Source organism: Rhinolophus sinicus, chromosome 2, assembly GCF_057876585.1.
Source record: "Rhinolophus sinicus isolate RSI-liver-muscle chromosome 2, RSI-T2T, whole genome shotgun sequence".
Classification (NCBI taxonomy): Eukaryota; Metazoa; Chordata; class Mammalia; order Chiroptera; family Rhinolophidae; genus Rhinolophus; species Rhinolophus sinicus.
Window position 1 is genome coordinate 182,306,974 of NC_142502.1, and position 9,339 is coordinate 182,316,312.

A 9,339-nucleotide genomic window follows, 5' to 3' on the forward strand; every position below is an offset into this window, starting at 1 on the left:
AGAGACAAGTAGACCTGGCTTCAGATCCTGCCTGCAACCCACAGAGCTGGAGTTTTGGAGTCACCCTATATCTCACAGTATTGTTTGGGAGAATCAGATGGCCTGCACTAAATAAATGCATCGATTACTCTCAGTGTTTCCCTGTGTTGTATAGGGCTATAACAGGTTGAGAAGATAAAAGAAGTTGTGAGTGAAAATAGAGCATGAAACGGTCAGTAGAGAGTAATATTTTGATAAGTCACTATCTTTTCAGAAGGCAGGACAAACTTTTCTATTCTTAGTTTAAGCAGATGCTTTACCAAAGGGTTGCCCTGGAGGTGGCTGACGTTTTATTTTTCTTTCTATAGCAACAGAAGTACTGTAGTTCTTTGTATGAGCCAGAGCAGAAAACCACACTAAAATTCTTGAGGATATATCTTAAAATGGCCAATCATCTTGGCATTATTGGGTGTAGGCTTTCTTATGAAGTTGGTAGAGAGTGAGTATCTTTAATTGTCCAGGTATAAGGTCTAATAAGGCTCCTTGTTTTTAGAAAATTCAAAAAGAAGGTAACCCGACGTTATGGGGAGCTGATAAGTAGGAAGACAGGAGGAATGGTAGTTCCAGATCCTCACTTGAGGTGTCTGGGCTGCTTTCATTCTGGGACATGTTTGCTAAGAATGTAAGAGCTGTCAAATTGGGTCCCACATTCAGAGAAGCAGGCCGTCCTTCCGTGATGACCTGGCGTTCAACAAGCAGAAAGTTCATTGTTACAGTGGATAAGCATCACTGATCAGAGACTTGCTTAGGTTCATCTTCCATAAAGATGCAGTGTGACCTTAGGGATCTATGATGATAACAGACTAGCTGGAGTCCAGTTTGTCCCTTGCTGGGCATTAGCAGAAGATTTATCTCTTTGGGTCAAGCATGACATGGGGTTCTTGGATGATGAAAAGGATAAGGTACAAGTGTTAATATTTAGACGGGATTATTTGGCTACTTGCTAATAATGAATTGGAGATCCAGAGGTTTGCAGGAAACAATAGAAATATCATGACTTTAGTTGCATACTTCGTTTGTGGAGACTTCACCTTTGGTGACATTAGACATAATCCTTCTTGTCTATTTTTGTTTGCAATGACCTGCCATATTTCCAGTGTACAGCTGACACTCCATCCAAACTTTGAAAATTACACATTGCCAAGCACGTGGAGAGATACTCCATGCAGTGCTAGGAGAGCCTGCAAATGCAGTGTCCCTACAGAGCAGTGGTGGGATGGCTGTGAGGGAGACACGTGTCACTTTGAAGATTGGGCGTGTGAATTACTATTATTATAAAGAGAGAAAATGAAAACAACACCAAACTCATTTCTAGTGACATTGACCTGACCTTCAGTTGAGTGTCCTGAGCACAATTTTCTAAGGAATAATGTGTTTACTATACAAACAAATTACACAAAAAAATCCCTTTCTCTATAATTAACACCCATGCTCCCTTTGTTCTCTTTATGTGTAGGTTAGTTACACTTTTAGAATTATGTAGAACTTTTCAATGTAAACTGAAATCAGAGAATACTCCACTTTCTTATGTTTGCATGTGATTAATTCACTCGTGAGTTGCTTTACTAAGTATTTGAACTTTTGAATAGAAAAACATTTTCACATTCAGCAAAAATGACTTTTCTACTAATTTTGGAATAATTGTTTGCTTGGTTGGCAAACAGTAAATTGCTTTAAATCTTAAAATTAATCTTTAACGTAGTAGACCTTTGTTTGCCAGTCCTCTAAAAAAGAAAAGGAAAGAAAAAAAAAAAAAAAACGAAAGAAAGAAAGAAAGAAAGAAAGAAAGAAAGAAAGAAAGAAAAGGAGAAAGAAAGGAAAAGGAGAAGAAGAAGGAAAAAGAGAAGAAGAAGAAGAGAAGGAGGAGGGGGAGGGGGAGGAGGGAAATGTTTGGAGAATGGATATGAAGTGAAAGGAAAAATTTCCCAATAAAGATGCTTTGGATTTAGGGATTCAGTTCATCCTGGTCTGGCCATGTGACTATTTGGAATCAGAAGACAAACAAGAATTTTACTTTTTCACCCGTATTGTTGTGTGATTAACTCTCTTCCATGTTATGACTGAGTTAGTGCATGAGGAGGAGTTTTAAAAAGTAGACTTTATTTTTTAAAGCAGTTTTAAGTTTCACAGCAAAATTGAGGGGAAGGTGCAGAGATTTCCCATGCAAGGTATGATACAAATATACGGTGAATGCTACTGCCACATGCCATCCAATGGAAAGGCAGGGGCCTTCAGTATGGGACGTGGTGAGGCAAACTTTAGTAATGTGTGTGATAAGTTTCAACTTTTTCAGTGCAGTCAGTCAGGTGTGAGCTATGGTTGAGAGAAGGTGTGTTTTTAAAGTGTGCCCGAAATCATCCTCCATCATGACAACATTCCCTGTCACACATCACTTCTGGTACGGCAGTTTCTGTCCGATAAAAACATTATGGTGTGTCCTCCTCCACCTTATTCACTGGATCTGGCACCGTGTGACTTCTGGCTCTTCCCCAAAGTCAAAATGATTCAGGACATGGAGGCAGCCGTGACAGCGCAACTAAAGACACTCACGAAAGAGGACTTCCAGAACTGCTTCAGAAAGTGGATAGGTGTGTACGAAATGAGGGGGGAATATTTTGAGGGGACTAATGGTGATGCATCTTTTACTGGAATAATTTTATTATTTTTTAATTTAAACATGCACCATTTTTTTTTTTTTTTTATCACACCTCATACCCCTGGTTCCCACACATGCATAGCCTCTCCCATTATCAACATTCCCTATCAGAGTCATATGTTTGCTACAATCACTGAATCTGCACGACACAACATGATCACTCAAAGTCCATAGTTTACATTAGGCTCACTCTTGGTTCTATACAGTCTGTGGGTTTGGAAAAATGTATAATGAGATGTGTCTACCAATATAGTATCGTACAAAGTAGTTTCACTGCCCTAGACGTCCTCTCTGTCCCACCTGTACACCCTCTCTTCCCCCCAAGCTCTGACAGTTACTGATCCTTTTATTGTCTTTGTAGTGTCTATCTTTTCCAGAATGTCATGTAGTTGGAATCATAGAGTACATAGCCTTTTCAGATCAGGTTCTTTCAATAAGTAATACTCATTTAAGCTTCCTCCATGTCTTTTCATGGCCTGATAGTTCATTTCTTTCTAGTGGTGAATAATACTTCATTGTTTGCAGGGACCACAGTTTATCCACTTAATTACTAAAAGACATCTTGACTGCTTACAAGTTTTGGCAGTTGTGAATAAAACTGCTATAAATATTAGTGTGCAGGTTTTGTGTGGACTTCAGTTTTCAATCCATTTGGATAAATACCAAGAAGTGTAACTGCTGGATCATATAATCAGAGTATAAACAGTTTTGTAAGAAATTACAAAACTGTCTTCCAAAGTGGCTGTACCATTTTGCATTTTAACCAGCAATGAAAGAGAGGCCTTGCTTCTCCACATCCTTATCAGCACTTGGTGATGTCAGTGCTCCAGATTTTGGCCGTTCTAATTGGTGTGTAGTGGTATCTTGTTTTAATTTGCATCTCACTGATGACATATGATGTAGAGCATCTTACAATATATGTCTAACTTTTTTGGTGAGGTGTCTATTAAGAACATTGGTTCATTATTTTTTTAAATTGGGTTGTTTGTTTTCTTATTGTTGAGTTTTAAGAGTTCTTTGTATTTTTTAGATGACAGTCTTTTATCAGATGTGTCATTTGCAAATATTTTCTTCCAATCTATGTGGCTGTCTTCTTATTCTTTTGACAGTGTCTTTTCCATAGCAGAAGATTTTAATTTCAATGTAATCCAGTTTATCAATTATTATCTTCACAGATTATGCCTTTTGTGCTGTATTTAAAAATGCCATCTACATATCCGAGGTCATTTAGGTTTTCTCCTATGTTACCTTCTAGGAGTTTTATAGTTTTGGATTTTATGTTCAGGTCTGTGATGTATTTGAGTTAATTTTTGTGAAGAGTGTAAAGTCTATGTCTAAATTCATGTTTTTTTTGCATGTGGATATCAATTTGTTCCAGCACCATTTATTGTATTGTATTGTCTTTGTTCCTTTGTCAAAGATCAGTTGACTATATTTATGTATATTTATTTCTGGGCTCTGTATTCTGTTTGATTTATTTATTTATCTTTTTTTCCCCACACTCTCTTGATTACTGTAGCTTTATAATATGGCTTGAAGTTGCTAGTGTCAGTACTCTGACTTTATTTTTCTTCAATATTATGTTGCCTATTCTGTATTTATTATTTATTTATTTATTTATTTATTTATTTATTTATTTATTTATTTATTTATTGCCTTTCCATATAAACATTTAAATCAGTTCGTCATTATCCACAAAGTAACTCTGGGATTTTGATTGGTTTTGTGTTGAAGTCCTTGTCTGCTATGTGGGCAATCACCACCCTTGCTCTCCTCCCCTTGCAGCTCTGTACACATCCCCTCATACAATTTCCCCCTCTTCCATCTTCACATCTTCCGTTGGGCACTGTGAAACTTGTGGACTGTTATCCGTCAACATTCTCATACTCTGAACATCTTTTCCTGAATATTCTTTTTACCACTCGACTTAAGTAAAAACAAAACAAAACAGAAAAAAAACTGTCCCATGAGGACACTAATTCACTTTCTGTTCTCTCAAAATTAAATTGATTGTGGGGTTTGTTTGTTTTTCCTCTCACATCTTAGGGCCAGGAGTTTGGTGCAGTGTCCACTTGTTCCTCATTGCTACTTTCAGACCATTTATACCCTTGCTTCTGTTGGGGATTGTGGACAGGATGGACAGAGGTCCTGCTCTTTTGAAGCTCCCATCATTTAATGAGGACCTCTTCTTCCCTCCTGGTCACTCTCTTCTATGAATAACCTTGTTTTCACTGCTTTTTGGCCTCTAGGACTGTAGTATTTCTTCCTATCTCAATTCCTGTTGTCAGAGATTTCATCATCTACATAAATAAATCATCCAACATTCTCTGTGTTCTTTGGTTCTTTATCTCTTCAGCTCCAGGAACCTTATTTGCAACCCAGTCATAGGTTATATTCTAGATCTATCATCACCTAACACGAGATAACCCCTGAAGTCACAAGAGTAAACATTCTAATTTCCATCCATAATCACCCATATTTTTGCTTTGTTTATGAATCCTCATTTCTCCCTTCACTTTTTTATTTTTATTTTCCTTACCCACACCAAGGATTTCAAACCAATGGCCCTGTCACTTTCTCATTGTTAATGAATCTTCACTTTTCAGCTGTTTGGTCATGAATTATTTGATTCATTTTTGTTGTTATTACTTTCTTGAAATTACTGTCAATTCCATTGTTTTTACTTTCCTTTCTTTTACTCACCTTAGATGGCAATCATGATCCATCTTCTCAGGGTCTGCACCTGAGCAGTGGACTCTGGCTGAGGAAAATCATACAAGTGAGCTAACAAGTTTTTTTCCACCATGTGATCACTAGGTTGAAAGGAGGAGTGCCTAGGAGTCCTCCTCCATCTCTCTAATATTTCTTGTGATCATGGTCTAAGGAGACTCTCTCAAAGCTAATTCTCTCCTAAACCCATCCTTCATCACTCAGTTGATGACCCAGCTTCATATTTCAAACTGAAAATTGAAGTCATCAGATGAGAATTGCTTTATCTTTTTGGCATGGGAGTCTTAGTTCATACTATGTGACAGCTGGAATCCATCTCTCAGGTATATGTGTCTAGGATCATAAATTTTAAACTAAGAACACACCTCCCTTCACAACTTCCAAGCTGCTTATGTGTCCCATTCAACATCCGTTTTGAGATAAATTTCCAAGAAAGGGGAAATGAAATTAACTTTTATTGTACCAGTGGTTGGTGCAGATAGTTCATCCTCCCTGTTCAGAAATCGTCACCAGAGGAACAGATTTGGAGAGGGAGTTATTACAACACAAGAAAACAAGAAGCCCCTACATGCAAGTATAAATCCTGACCTTTGAGGTGAGATGCTGCTTACGGTCAGCCCTGCATCTTTGTAAGAGTTCCTCTCTAGCAACTGCAATGCATTTGACCTCAACCCAGCATCTTTGCAAATTCATTTCTCCCGCACAGACTGGCCTTCGGTAATGGCTACAGAATTGGGCAGCTTCTGGCTTGCACTGGTGATTAGAAGACACTACTCTATCTGACTTCCCCAAATCTGTTAGGAGATACAGACACCCATGTTGGGGAAAACGCTAACATTCTTCACACGCCCAAACTTATATTAAACTTTTGCATTATCTTTTCCTTCTTTTTATATTCAATGGAGAAAGCACCCTTCCACCTTTTAATGGCTTCATAATTATGTTAGATTTCTTGCCTTTTGCTTTTCAACAGCATCCATCTTTGGCTCATCACTCTGTTCACTGAATCGTTAATCTTAGCTTCTCTAGTGAATTCTTTCCAATATCTTAGGAGTATTTTTTAGCTTTTTTTACCTGAAAAAAAAAATTCCTTGTCTCGGTATCTCCCCAAAGTTTACTCCGTTAGTTGTCCCATGTCTTGGTTCTCTGTTAATAATCAATCTTTTCAAGAACCATTATTTCCATTTTTTTCCTGTTCTTTATGTGGTGGTCACTGAGTGGTGTGTGTGTGTGTGTGTGTGTGTGTGTGTGTGTGTTTTAATTTTGAAAAGTTAAAAGAAATTCAGAAGGAAGTGTCAGACACCCACTTACCCAACATCCCGAATTAATAAAAATATTTTATCATTTCAGCTCCAATTGTACAGTACTTGGGAAAAGAAGTATTTCCTTGGTTACTCAATTGAATTACTAACTAAATGTCTACCTTGATTTGGGTGTGTCCTTCCTTCCACACCACTTTGTAGGTGTGTTGTGCTATCGTGTATATGACACTGCACAATTCATTTGCATTCAACATTGTGAAGATAAAAAGGATCTGGTTTGTATATTTTAGTTTTCATAGTGATTTTTTTTTAAATGAATATGCCATATTAGCCATTTATATTGTTTCAAGATTTTCTGGTAGATGTATTTTTTTAAATTTAAATTTTAAAAATTTGTTTTCAGATTTGTTGAGGTATAATTGAATGAAATTGTGTGTATTTAAAGTAGTATACACAGTGATGACTTAACATAGGTATACTTGTAAAATGATTACCACAATCAGATTGATTATTATACTCATCACCTCACATAATTACCATTTTTCTTTTTATGGTGGTGAGAAGACTTATTTAAGATCTACTGTCTTAGTGCATTTTTCTATAGTGTAAACCAAGGAGCAGAATTGCTATACAATAGGATATGTTCGTTTCAATTTAGCTAGGATTCTAATTGCTCTCTAAGTTAGTTTTGTAAATTAGTATTCATACTGCAGAGAGTATGAAAACTTTGGTTTGTTCTCATCCTTGCCAACACTTTGTAATGTTAAACTTCCTGAATTTGCCAAATATTCTGATAAACGCACTTTAGCTTCTCAGTGCTTTAGTTCCTACTTTTCTGTCTTCCTGTGAATTTGCATGTATTTTCATATTTATTGGCTATTTCCTCCTCTGGGATTGCCTGTTCAATGAATTCTTTGGTTCATTTTTTCCTATTGAATTATTGTTTTGTTTAAATATTGATTTTGTTATGTTTAATAGAAATATCTTCTTCCAATCTGAACCTTTTCAAAACTTTGTATTTGCCATCTTTATATTATAGAAATTTTAAGTTGGGATAGTATCAGAATTATCAGTCTTTTCTGTTTTTTAGTGCTTTATCTAAGAAATGCTTATATTTTGAGAAGTACTGAAGACATTCATCTATATTTTCTTTTAAGTGTATTACAAGTTTCATTTCACAAATTAGGTATTTTATTCATTTGTAGTTTCTTTTCTGTGTGATGTGAAGTAGTGCTCTAGATTTTATTTTTCATGAGGAAAGCCAAGTGAGTCACTGTACCTTTTATTGAATAGTCTAGCATTGCACAGGATTTGTATTCTGTGCACACCAAGTACTAATTTCCACACATGCCTGAGTCTGTTTCTGCTCTCTAGTTCATTCCCCTTATTTATTTGTCTGCTTCTGAGCCTCTGCCTTTACGTTTTAATTATCATAATTTTATAAAGTCTTAAGTCTAATAGGGCAAATTACTTAGATTCGTTTTTTAATATTTTAGAATTTGAGGGGAAAATATTAGATAACAGCTCTTTCAAATAATTTTGCCATCAGTTTATTTAGTCCATGAAAAATCACGTTGAGATTTTTATTTAAATAGTCTGTTTTTTTCTTTTCTTTTTTCTGCTTTTACTTTTATTAGCATTTATTTGATGCTGTATTTACTCCCAGGCCATAAGCTTTTGTTTTTTCAGTTTCTTCTGGGAGATCATTTCTTTGGTGCAGCCTCCTCCTCTTCTGGTTTAGAATCTGCTCTGTCTCAGGATCCTCTCAGTGTGGCAGGGGGAACTCACGTATGGGTTAACCTGCCCGTGAGCTCTGTAAGTTCTGTGCTGCATCTTGGGAGCCTTGTTCATCTGGCTGTGCTCAGTGACCAGAGAGTCTACATCTAAACCCTTAAGTTCAGCATTGCTGTCTGCATTTGTAAGCATGTGCCGCAGAATTTCTGCACCCTGCATTCAGCCCCTTTGTTTGGCCTGGGCATACCTCCCAACTCTACCATTGTAATGACAGAATGGCACACATTGCTTCTGTAAGGTGACATCCGTTAGATACTTACTGACTTTTCACATATGCATATTCTTGAATACTATGCAGTTTCATGAGTGTTCTTAAAATGAGCATGAAAATTTGAACCTCTTGATTCACATGATTTTGTGAGGTTCTCTGGGTCAAGTGAATAGCGAACCATTTTCAGAGGTCACCTCAGGCCACTTACGGGAAGAGCTTATTTAAATAGTCTTGAATATATGGATTAATTGGGGGGAGAACTGACCACTTTAGGAAAGTCAGGTTTTCTATCTATGGACACATATGCCTATTCTCATTTATATATGTAATCCTTTTTTGACCTCCTTCAGTAATGTTTTATCATCTTCTTAATGTGAGTATTAAACATATTTATTAGGTTTATTTCCATATGCTTTATGGTTTAAGCTGCTGTTGGGAATGATATAATTTTCTATAAAATAAATTATTGTTGATAGATAGGACTGACATTTATCGTTGAATTTTGATCTTGAATCAGAGCTTTGAGCTCTTCTGATTTGAGCTCTTCTGATTTGTAGGCCATAGGTTCCCAGGGGAGAATGCTACTATCAAGAACTCAACAGTGGCTCTGTTAGTTTGGAAGTTGAGACTGCCCCCTGGCCATTTTA

At 36.6% G+C, this 9,339-nt stretch overlaps 1 pseudogene; it reads right to left on the reverse strand.

The window, feature by feature from the left end:
• Positions 1–8,343: 8,343 nt before the first annotated feature.
• Positions 8,344–8,873, reverse strand: LOC141571808 (large ribosomal subunit protein uL22 pseudogene; annotated as a pseudogene).
• Between the last annotated feature and the right edge of the window lie 466 nt (positions 8,874–9,339).